The sequence below is a fragment of the Rhododendron vialii genome, chromosome 7a (genome assembly GCF_030253575.1).
Source record: "Rhododendron vialii isolate Sample 1 chromosome 7a, ASM3025357v1".
NCBI lineage: Eukaryota > Viridiplantae > Streptophyta > Magnoliopsida > Ericales > Ericaceae > Rhododendron > Rhododendron vialii.
Window position 1 is genome coordinate 13320036 of NC_080563.1, and position 13304 is coordinate 13333339.

A 13304-nucleotide genomic window follows, 5' to 3' on the forward strand; every position below is an offset into this window, starting at 1 on the left:
TCAGAGGATGGTTCTCCTCCTTTATCGAGCAATGTGCTGGATCAATTGGCGGTGGTTCGTAGGGCCCGTCTACGCCAACAGGGGAAACATTCTCCCACTGTAAGAAAGTTTGAGAGATGGAGTAAAGAGAGGAGGGTGAACCTAATAAGTATGTCATCTGTCGTTGTGTTGTTTAGATTCCCCTGTTCTTCATTTCCGCCCCTGTTTTATCCTCTCTCTCTCTTGTTTGAGTTTTTCCTTCAGTGTATGTACCAAGAGGAGTGCTAGGAACAAAGAGAATTGACAAAGAAAAGACTCTTAAAATGTACATGAACGGTCCAAATTCACTTGCGATTAACTTTATTTTTGGCATATTTGATGCTCTAAATGAGTTCAAAAAATTAAACAGTCCCAATCATTGCGCACAGTTTTTTTTGGGCTAAAATGATACCCTCCGATCAATTTGGAAGAGGAGCTAGCTGGACAAAAACGTACCCGCCCATCCACTTCTTTAAAATCTCGATGTCAAACACATGCTAAAAAAGATATAGGGTAATGAGTGGAGAAAGATAGAGAGAGAAATGAAATTAATAATTGAAGAAATAGGGTAATGATTGAAGAAAGATATATGGTAATGATTGAAAAACAAAGTTAAAACAAAGTAAAGTATCAAAACGAACAAGGCCATTGAAACTTTTAAGCCCTTAATCCAGAAAAAAAGTAGCAAGTGGAGTGAAATGCAGTTGATGCCTCTCTTATACTCCTATGCACATGGGCATGGTTCGATTCCTGTAAGCACTCATCTCCCTCTTGAAGTTCCCTAGGATAGAGTAAATTAGGTTTAACGAATAACAAAAAAAAATCCACAAAAAATTAATCTTAATCGGATGGCTATGCCCAAATCTGCAAGTAAATTTTTTTTTGAGACTATGGTAATGGATTTCAAGATAAATCTTCTACCAAAAATGAATTGTTAGAACATTACAGAAATTGAACCAAAATTGTTGACCGAAATAACATCATATTCCTTCCGAAGCACAAAAAGAAAAAAGAACAACGATAACATGTCACATAAATGACTCATATTTCACGTCTATCACTCTTCTCTTTTTATATATTCTTTGTGTATTTTTGTAAAATAAGTGGTGTAGTAGAGGGCAATTAAGTCAAGCAATGAATGAATTTTGGCAGGAACAAAAAGGATTTTGGCATTATCAATTCCCACACATCATCAATATTTTATTAGACCTTTTGCAATGGTCTTTCCACGTAATAACTAACCTGCACAATTCTATTCAAATAACATGATTACAAATATGTGCTCCTAGAGACAAATCAAATGCGTGACCGTATGTTGGTAACAATTACAAATCAATGAGTATAACCTCAATATCTAACACTTTTATCTTAATTCACAGGATTCTTCTTCCATTTGTTCATTTTTACCGTATGAAAGGGCAATAAGTGCTCTAATTTTTAATCCGTTTGAACAGGTGCGAATATATTATTTTCTTGATCATTTTATTCTAAATAATCATAATTAAATTTTGTCCCATGGACTCTCATAATCAAATTTTTGCTCCATAGAGTTCTAAATAATCATTTTCCAAGAAAGTGCACGTGTGGAGTGCGAGTGAATTGCTGAGTTGTCATGCTCTCATTGGGTTGGCGGAATTTTATTCTACACATGGAGGGTTATTCTCTTCTGAATTATGAGGAAGTAAAAAGAACAACCAGGCAAAAAGAAGGATTAATTTGACATACTATATTCATACTTTAAGCAGCGGTGAGGTAATTAGGTGACCAAAGTACCCTTACGTAGCCCTGAAGACGCATGCAACTCATGTAATGTACGTGTACCCCATCAATCATAGTATGATATAAGTTATTAGTATGATAGAATCAATAAATATTCAACTACAAACACTTATACACATTTTATACATATATTTATATCTTTTGGTGGGGCCAGAGACGCAAGGACGAAATCAGGATGTTACCCTAATAATGACGAAATGTATGCGGAAAAAATATTACATTACAATAGTAATAGTCATCGACGCTAGAAAAAATAAAAATAACTTAACAAAAATTATAATAAATGATGTTTTTCATTTGCATATGGAGTTTAAAAAAAAAAAAACATAGCAAATTATGTTATATTTTTTCAATATACTGCAAATACCATCTATTGAATTTAGTTTTAAATACTTTTCTAGATTTTCTTTCTTAAAAAAAATAGAGAGTTTAGGACAAGTATATAACAAAAAATAAGAACAAAAATCTAGCGGTGGTGAGATTATAAGAATTGGAGATAATATTTTTTTTTATATATGATAATTGCATTTTCTAAAATTCTTGTCTTGACGGCCGCCGCCACTAAACCCCCCTGATTCCATCATTGTAGGGACTGACCCAAAGGGGGTCAAGCAGGGGCACGCCACTCGAACGCGTACCCCCATTCGAAATTAAAATATTTTTTTTATATTTTTGTATAAATTAGCATAATTATAAAGTGTGCTAACATATAAATATTCACACTTGCATATATCTCGAAAATACACATATAAATTAGTTTTATACTTGAATTTCATCATATGATACATTTATACTTATTAATTTACGAGCTGTTTGTCTATTGGAGCTATTCTTTCTTGATTCTCTTTATTTTTAACCGTCTGGAAGAAATATTTCAAAATAAAGTCATTAACAAAACTAGCTCAATCATTCTAAAACTTGTTGATGTTCATTTAAAACATACTTTCAAACTTTGTCTGAGATTTTTGTGCTCATTTTTACCTAATGTATCTTAAAATATGTGTTATAAACTTTTGTAATTAGTAATGTACGATCTTACTGTATGTAACAACCCGTATTTTTTTTTTCATTAATAGTATTATTAGTATCAATAAAATTCCTTTCCTTAATTTATATAAACAAATGTATTTTTTTTTCATTTTTGCATGCAATCACATGCATGCATGTATTAATTTTTTTTTCCTACACTCCCATACATGCATGCACACTCTTTCTCCTCCCTTACCTCACTCTCCTGCAGTCTCTCTCCCTCCCACAGCTCCATCTGTCTCTATACAATAACTCCCTCCATTTCTTTCCCACAAAGAAAAACAAATTCATCCCCCATTGCCCAAAACCAAAAATTCTTCATCACCAAGCAAAATCCGAAATTTAATTCGTTCATATTCTTTTCTTGCTTCCTCTTAAGCCCCAAAAACAGTCCCAATTCGTCCCTTTTAAGTTCCACACATGTACCAAATCCCATTAAATTCAATCTTATCATTTCCTTCCAAAATTCACCTATAAATAGCCTACCTGATTAACCCACGGACACATCGCGATACTCACCACACTTCATTGGTCTGAAGAGAAGAGAAAAACAAAAGAAAACCAAGCTCCAAGCTATGGAGTTCTAGAGAGAGAAAGAAAGAGAGAAAAAGTGGGTTTCATAGTTACAATCCACCAAAACCCGAACCGACCATTCCAATCACTTTTTACAACTCCTAGAATCACCAAACATCATTAATTCAATTCGGTCCCAAGGTTCCTCCATAGCCAAAACCAAAGTCATCTTCCCCAAAAATTTCAAGTTTCGATTTTGAATCAATTCGATCCAATCGAGGTATTATAATCCCTTCCAACCACTTTTCTAAGTATATTAAGTGTTTATATGCTTGACCCTGTGCCCCGAACGATCATATGCATCGAAACCGTGGCAAAACAAAAAAAATTCGAATTCCAGTCACGACCTTGCGGCTGCAACCTTCGGGTTCTGCCACCGCAAGAACCAGGCCTTCCGACCTTGTGGGCCGCAAGGTCAACTCGGTCCAACTTTGCGGTGTGTACTATTTTGGTTCGAAACTACTTTGTGACCTCTCGAACATCATTTTTGACACTTGGACTATTTTTCTTAGATTTTTCACACTTCAAAAATCATAACTTGTTAATATCATATATTTTTTAAAATTTTTCTCTCTATTTATTATATTTTTCATTTGTTTTCATTCAAAGTTTACAAACGAAAAAATCTTTGCAACCTTCCGAAGAAAGTTTTTACCACCCAAACTATTTTTTCTAGACTTCTCGCATCTCAAAGATGATATATTGCTAATTTCATATTTTTTTATTAAATTTAATATTTATTATTATTTTTTTAGATGTTTCCAATCAAAATTACTTTACGACTTTATAAACCTTGTTATTAATGCCTAAGTAATTTTTTCTAGACTCCTTACATTCCGAAGATGAAACTTTGTTAATCTCAACATATTTTATTTATTAGATTATTTATTATCTAATTATTTTACTTTCAGCAACTTTCGTTAATATCTTTATTTTAAATATTTCCGCGACCCTTCCGGATCCAACTTTTGATACTCAAACATATTGTATAGGACTGTAGGACTCGTTTTAAGGTCATGCTTCTTCACTCAATATTATCATCTTTTTTTTGTATTTATCATGATTATTTATGTATTTTAAATTCTTAGATAAAACTAGTATAAGCCTAGGCTTACAAAATTTAGATCAAAATCATTATTTTTCCTTTTTAATAATTAGATAAAAGTTTCTTACTTAATTATTAACTTCTTGGTCACACAAGACTAAGGGCAACGGTCCGTTCATAAATTGTTACGTGATTGTCTCGTTCATTATTTATTTCAATTATCATTTTGATTAATTACATATTGTTCTGATTCTTGATTTGAATGCTAGATTGGATCCTAGAGACATGGGGTGGTATGCGAATAGAATTCACCTAGACGATGCTAGGTAATGGAGGAATTGGAAAGTTTTATTTTTAGATTGTCTGCAGGCAGGATTTTGAAATGTGATGAGTTGGATGTGATGATTTGAAACTGGCAAAGTAAATCCAGTGATGACTTGAAGCTGGCAAAGTAAGCCTAGTGATGATTGTGAAACTGACAAAGTAAGCCCAGTGATGATTGTGAAGTGGTGCATAACGTAGGCGAACCCTAGTTATGATTCGGGCATGATAAGCTTCTTTTTATTGTAATGAGAGGGATACATGCTGGTACATAACTTGGGTGCAATCCGCGACAATAAAAGAAAGTGATCTCATGGGATAGAGCATAGCTAGCGGTTGGGGAGGAAAGATCTCGTGGATGAAATCTTAGATTTCACGATAGGTTAATGGTTAGTAATGAACTGGTTATGTGAAAAATCTCTGTTTTACTTTTTCGCATTACTATTATCCTGCTACTTGCTAGCTGTAAAGTAAGATGAGTAGTTGAGTTGGATTATTTTACTGGGTGATTTATCACTCACGGATACGTCTGTATCCTGGTAAATCGATTGTTTCGGCGATCAACTTGCCAGAGGACGTAGGATTCTACGGAGGGGATTCAATGATGGTGCAGTTCGACACAGAAAGAATATCAGAAACAAAGATCGAATATGCTTGGAATCCATATCAATCCTAGAGTCAGCTTTTAAGTCAATGTATTTTGAATCTGTAAATTTATCTTGAGATTGTAATAGCTAAACTTTATTTTGAAATTTTTTATTTATTTAGCAAACTTTTTTTAAAATAGTATTTTATTTTGCTCCCAAAAAATCGGAGTGTTACACTGTAGTTAGTCGCAAAGATCAGAAGCCCTGAAACAATGAAGATTAAAAGTTCCCCACACACACGGCACTGAATCAGGAAAAATAAAAAAACTCATTCTGGGAATGGGAAAGATGCGGGTAATGCTATCTGCACTGCTCTTCTTCAACTCTGGATGGTTGAACTCATTCTGTGGTAGGATAATGAGTTGGCCCCTGATAAGCCCTCGATAGTGTATATAAGGCCCCGTTCCGGTACTCAAAAAAAATCCTTATTTTTTAAGAAGGCAATTTCAAGTTCAAAAATGAGGGGCTTATTGAAATCTAAAAATATGCACTATGGATCTTGTTTGAAAGATCTCATTGAGATCTTTAATACGATGCAAAATCTTTAATACAATGCAAAAAAAAATTTAAAAATTATTTTTCATTTACATTATTTTTTAGTTTGAAAATGTGAAATAAGCTGCTTATTTTTTAAGAAGGTTTCTGGAACGGGGCCTAAATGGGCTTATCGATACCAATTTTGTCCCTCTTTCGTGCATAACTTACTTTAATTAGATGATATTGCGCGGAGTTGGTATTTTTGGCCCTTACAGGTTAAAAGTGAAAAACAAGGCATTTTGAACGCCAAGGAAAACAACCCGGGATCATCCAAAGAACCAAGACCATGTGGCACCACGCCACCAAGTCCCAAGGAGCTTTTAAAGAAGTGTCGAAGAGTGTTCGGGATGTCAAAGGGGTCGTTAGAGGAAGAAAACAATTCGAAAGTTTTCTGCCAGCGATGTACTGGTACCGCGAATCTGTGGTACCTGTACACCTCGGACAGATTTGGTCCAAAATGCTGAGAAACAAGACCTGTACCGGTACCGGGGTTTCATGGTACCGGTACAACCTGGAAAAAATCTGCGTTTTTGTACCCGACTGCACTTTGACTTGGGGGTATTTTGGACCTTTGTAACCTGACTTTGAGGGCCTATAAGTACTTTCTAACCTCATTTTAGTAGGTTATCCTTCAATTTCACTTCTCTCTCTACCTCCCTCCTCTCCTTAGCTCTCACTCTCTCTTCAAAGGAGGTTGATTTCTAGGGTTTGGAGGCTTGTGTTCTTCATTAAAGTTGTAAGTTAACTCAATATCTTTTTTAATCTAGTTTTTATTTTCGTTTTTGTGAATGTTTTCGTATCTCTCCTCATTTCCCTTCATGTTTACACCCACTAAGGGTGAGTAGTGTTCAAGGCTTGGTCATGGGGTAATTTCTACCCCATGATTTAGGTAGTTTAATGGCTTCTCTCATTTCTTGTGCTTAATGTGGTTTGTGAATGGATTAAGTTCATTTTTATGTAACAAAACCTAGGGTTGTTAACCTCTTTGATTATTTGTAGGCAAGGACTTGATCTCTTGCCACATATAATGCTTGGAGCTATGTCACTCTAAGTGTTTGCAAAAATGCCTCAAAGAACTTGTTAAGCTCTAATCTTTGGTCTAAACCTAGAAATGTTAACTTCTTTGATTGGGTATAGACAAGTCTTTTGGCACACCCAATGCTTAGAACCATGGCTCTCTTTGTGTTCGATAAAATGCCTAAACGAATTTTCATCCATTTCCAAACCCCGTTGTATGAGTTAAACTTGATTTTCATGGTTAAATCTTCCGAGTGGGATCAAATGACAATGACTCTCATTTGAGTTATTGAAGAGAAGCATTAAACGGCCTAAGTTATGGGCGGAATGAACCCCTAGACCTTGCCGCTTTTAATTTCTAGTCAATCTTCGTTTTCAATTACGTTAGGAGGTAGAGAGAATTCCACCACTCAAAAGTTGGCCATCTCAACGCCAAATCTAAAGGTTGGCGGTCCTAACGCTAAAAACCCTTCGTAAATCAAACCTTCCGGCCTAGCTTTATTGGCTCCCTGTGGATTTGACCTCGGACTTCCGAGTTTATTATGCTATAACTGACCTAGCCCTACGCTTGGGGCGCTCTTTATTACGACGCACTTTGGTCGAGGAAGCAGCCCCTGCCTTGACCCTTCTCAAGTATCCAGCCGGAGTTTTGTACCCTTTAGTTTGTGGGAGCATTGAGGCATAGTTTTGTACCCTTTTGGCCAAAGACACACAAGAGTTTGATAATGAACACTTGAGACTTTGGCCAGAGAAGTGTGAGGATAATCCAAATTGAGCCACATGTCAAACTTCCAAATGACATACCAAAGCAAAAAAAAACCAGAAATGAAAACTACAGTAATGGATCAAGCATGACTCCAACAATTAAACCATCATTTTCTGTTTATTATTCCTCCAAATCAAACATATACATAGTGTCATCCACAAGAAGCATCATGAAAAATAATACAAAGAGCAATTAAACTCAGAAACTTTTCAATCAAACTCCAAAATAGGAAAACATAGTTAACACTAAAATTCAAATTGTGTCTCCAAAAGTATCGCTCCCCTATGAACGGCGATTATGCTCATCGATGCGACTGTCTTCCACTTCCGTTAATACAATGGCGAATCAGTTGACGAAGGACTACCAATTCCGCAACCCAAAGCCACAAATTCATCTGTATAGACGGGCAATATGGGGAACACAATTGAATACCAGTCCAACAAACCAAAGAACATTAATCAGCAGCTAACTCAAGACAGAAAATCAGTTTTAATAGACATGCTAAAATATCCAATAAAATGGGTTATAATTATTTGTCATTCACACAAGCTATGAGTGTAAATCCCTAAGCTAGAAAGAGATTAGATGAGGTCTTGATAGCTATGCATAATTAATCGTAATAACCCATGAGCCACATGCATGTAGGTTCCAACTTCAAGCAGTGACAAAACAAACTCACTGAAATCACAAAAATGATATCATACGGTCGGAAGCTAGGGAGGGGCCAAGTTTGAACTTTTTCTTTCGATATTGAAAAGTTCATACCCGTAGAGATGATGAAGGGGGTCAGAAAGTGTAATTGGATTTTTCACTTCATCTCGGCCACCATAGCCACCATATTCAAGGAGACTAAAAACAAGCCTGGGCCTGGAGGGTAGTCAGGACCTAGTGCCAAATGTCTCCATTCGTCTTTTATTAAGTACATCCAAGTAGGGACGCCAATGGAGCTCAAGAATTCAAGCAAACACAAGTTTTCATTTTTACTTCATGTAGCATCCCACAGAGTCAGCCATTAGAGCAAGGCATTGGCCCGTAGCAGGCATTGCTGAAACTCAGTGAATCCCATGTACCTTTGCAATGAACTAATAGAGACTAGGTCATTGTTGTTTACACCATCTCTATCTGCTTAAGCTTTTAAAACGGCTAATTGCTAACATCAACATCTAAGTAAACAACACAAGAATCCGATCAAAAGGGAAAAAAAAAATAAAAACACAAGAAGGATCCAACAAGAAAACCAGGTGTGATGTCTTAGCTATTTCCAAGCTCAAAACAAAATTGATAGTGGCACTGTAGGTGGTAGATATTACCCCAACAAACAAGTCCGTTTCCACCGTAAAATTTTGCTAACAACGTTCATATTCGAACAAACAACCCAATATTTGAAGGGGAAAAAATGATCAAAAAAAGGAGCAGGGAAAAGTGGGAAACCCAGAGGCAGGCCCCTCCCTGGAACCCCACAACCAAATAAGGAAAAGATAACAAATCCCCTAATCATTTAGTACGGAGTAGTATTTTTTTGAACTGCTCTCAATCGTTTAAACCATCAACTAAATGAAAGGCCTGATACAACACAAAGCAAGTACTGGTTTTTGCAGAAAATGCAGAGATCGATCTCGAGAGTGAGAGAGAGCTAGGTTCGAATCCCAAATAAAAGCCCTAATTTTTGCCGATTTCGAATGGGCAAAGAAAGCCCTAACCAGATTTTTCGAGAGAGAGATACTTGGTGACCTTGGTGGACGCAGAATCACGCAAGATTTCTGGTTCGCGTTCTTCTCTTCGTTCTCTGGTTCGCGTATGATTTAGTGTCCCTTCTCTAGTTCGCGTTCTTCGTCTTTCTCCCTCTCTCTCTCTCTCTCACGTGAACTGTGAAGCCGTGGAAGTGGATTGAAACGAAGGGGGCAAGTGTGAGTGTTGAGGAGGGAAAGTGTAATTACTCACGAATTTAATGCCTTCTCTTTTCCTGGCCGTTGGATTATATCCAACGGCTGACAATCACATCCCGCACCAAACCAATTTCCGGGATCCCTCAGAGTATATATACATATATATATTTATTTATATTTATCCTGATTCACAGCATTATTTTTCCATTTGTTCATTTTTACCGCATTAAAGGGCAATAAGTGCTGAATCACGGCTGATTGAACAATTTATCATCTCTGTTTAGCCTATCTGGTGATTCTATTTCAGTGGCAACTTGGGAGTGCGAGATTAAAGTGGGCTATGGGTGGTTTTCCAAATAAAAGAGTATGCCTGTTTTGAACAATGAATTGATTCTGAACTTGACTAATTCCGATGCTCTGAAATTAATGATCCGACAAACTCAATATTTGGCTTCCGTGAATTCGTACATGCGACCTCATGGAGAACAAACACTTATTTGTTTTTTTATGCGCACTTAACCAATGTGAAGTGAGCATTGGATAAAGATGACCCAGAAATGCACGGATTTCACGTCATTTTTGGGGGTTTTCACAAATCCATTTAATTGAACAACAAATTAAACCGTTAATCGAACCATCAATTAATCGATGCTAGTCTAATTTGTTCAGATTCCTTACTCTCTTATTAGAGAGGTCAAGGGTGACTACTCTATAAAAAGAGATCGAGTAACAGTAACAGATGTGGAATATGACGTCCAGCTCCTCACAAATCCTTCGAATGAATTGGAAAATGCAATTTCAGCTCAAAAAAGACTTTTTCCGAGTCCATTTTAATGATTGAGATCGTTCATTTTGTTTAGTTTGTCGAGAACATCAAGCATACTGAATATCAAGTTAATCGAATATCATTCAGTATTTTTTGGACACATTTATTTTGCAGAAAAATGAAATTGCAAACACTAGATCAAAACCCATTTCAACTATTTTTTGGAACATAAATGTGTTGTCAAATCATATGAAACAATATGCGATCAACTTTATACTCTAAATGAGTAAAAAAAATTGAACGATCCCAATTATTGCGCACAAAAAAACCTCTTTTCGGGCTAAAATTGTACTCTCCAATCAATTTGAAGAATTGAAGAGGAGCTGGGCTATTATAATTCATAACCCACCCATCCACTTCTTTAAAATCTCGACGTCAAACACATGCTAAAAGGGTTTAGGACACAAATCATAGAAAAATTTTCAACTGCCAACATCCATAACGCATCTCTGAACTCAACACATTACCCGCCCTAGCCTTTTGGCCCTTTGGACCTTTCTGGAATACGCAACAATTTGGGTCATTTTCTTGGCCTTCAGGGAACCAGAAGTTTTTTAATGTCATTATGTAGTCTTTTTGACAGTGACAAGCCATTAGAATATATTTAAACTTTTAAGCCCTTAATCCAGAAAAAAAGAAATCTTAGTCGGATGGCTATGCCCAAATCTACAAGTAAATTTTCTTTTAGACGATGGTGATGGATTTCAAGATAAATTTTCAAAAATTATTTGTTAAATCATTACAAAAATTGAACCAAAATTGTTGACCGAAATAACACACGCATTCTTTCCAAAGCACAAAAAGGAAAAAAACGATAAAACGTCACATAAATATGATGACATATTTCATGTCTATTATTCTTCTATTTTCACATATTCTTTGTCTCGCAAAATGATAACATATCTACTAGTACGGTAAAACATGAAGTGACGATATTAACTGCATTAAACTTTACATCATCAATATTTCATTAGACCTTTTACAATGGTGTTTCCACGTTATAACTAACCCGCACATTTTTATTCAAATAACATTACAACAAATATGTGCTCCTAAGGCTCTGTTTGTTTGGGCGTAAAATGTTTTACCTATTTTCCGGTGTTTGGTTGTGTAAAAAATTAGCAAAATATTTTACATGTAAAACATTTTCCATCAATTGGATGAAAATGACTTACCTTTAAATCTTCCGTAAGTTATTTTCCGAAATGAACCCGCTACCTTCTACTGCAATTCTCACTGCTCAGTTTTCTAAATTGTCAGTCCTAACTCACATTCAATTCCAATATTCTCAGATCTCTCCACCGTTTAAGCTCCCCCATCTCTCTCTACACTATTTTGTTGATTTCTGAAAATATTTTCATGTGCCAACCAAACAACGGAAAATAAAAGTTTGAAGTTTATTTTCTGAAAAAATATTTTCCATGAAAAATATTTTTTACATTGTAAAACATTTTACATCAAAACAAACGGAGCCTAAAAGACAAATCAAATGCGTGACCATATATTGGTACAAAAAATCAATGAGTATAACCTCAATATCTAACACTTCATCAAAACTCACAGCATTCTTCTTCCATTTGTTCATTTTTACCGCATGAAAGGGCAATACGTGCTAACATCTCTGTTTAGGCAGATTCAAGCTAGCCATCGGCCAGTCCGCGGGACTGCGCCTTCTAAACCGAGAGGTAAGCGGCACCCCTGCCAAGTGGGTGCCGAGCGGCCAATCCGGCCGTTCATCTTGGAATCAACGGCCCAGATCGAAACATCTTTTTCATTTTCCTGTTTTTTTTTTAAATCCGTTCGCTACGTTTACATCTAGACCGTCCAAAACACTTTTGGACGACCGAGATGTGCTCGAAACCCCCTGCCAAGCACCCCTGCTTGGCAGGGTCTCCAGGTCCCTCTGTTTAGCCTATGTGGTGATTTTTTAAGGAGTTCAAATTCTTGGTACCAAAATTCCTCTATACTGGTGGATTTTTGGCCGTTGGATCTCATTAAGAATTTTAAAAAATAATTTTTTTTTTCACACAATCTAACGACCCGATATACATGGGTACACGGATATCACACAATCTAACGACCCGATATACATGGGTACACGGATATCTCAATACAAAGGATTTGAGGGGGTTTTTATTTTTTTTTTATAGAAAATTAGTCTTAGGTCCATTATGTGAACTTCATAAGCTCACAAATCTGCCTATTAATTTTGTAAGGTCTCAAGTTCATTTTAGGGTACCCTAGAGTAGAGTACGGTAACCCAGGGTTTAGGCACCTTCATTAGATTTTAGGGTGCACTTTTATTATAGAATAGGGTACCTTAGGGTATGGTAGATTACCCTCGCGTATGGTATCCTAGGGTTTAAGCACTTTTATACGGTTTTAGGGTGCACTTTCCTATCATAGGGTTTAGGATTTAGTTACTTTTATAGGGTACCTAAGGGTTTAAGTTGTGTGGACTTGTGGCTTTACAAAATTATTTAATGGACTTGCGAACTTATGAAATGTCTATAATGGACCTATAATTAAATCTTCCTTTTTTTATGGGTAACCTGGGAGCAAGAGTTAAAGTGAAGTGAGAGATAAAAGAATATGCTGGTATGATCGACTTTCTTGACTCGCACCGTCGCACGGGTGCCACGACACTAAAGAGTGAACAGTAACTAATGAGGGAAGGGGAACAACCTGCTACCTCCACCGCACCAATTCACCGCTTCACTCACCGCTCATGCAAAACAGTGGTGTTGTGGCACAAGTTGGTCTTGTTTGGTGCTCAATAAATGGACATGATGATTGATTGATTTTGTAGAGCTCATTTCGGATTTCAAAAAATTAAATTCAAATCCTGAGTTATTCTTAA

General features: G+C 36.2%; 1 protein-coding gene across 1 annotated transcript in view; it reads right to left on the reverse strand.

Annotated features, from left to right (window-relative positions):
* LOC131332065 (aspartate--tRNA ligase 2, cytoplasmic-like) overlaps nt 1–13304 on the reverse strand; it is a 53298-nt gene that overhangs the window by 38988 nt on the left and 1006 nt on the right. The gene's annotated exons all lie outside the window — the stretch shown is intronic.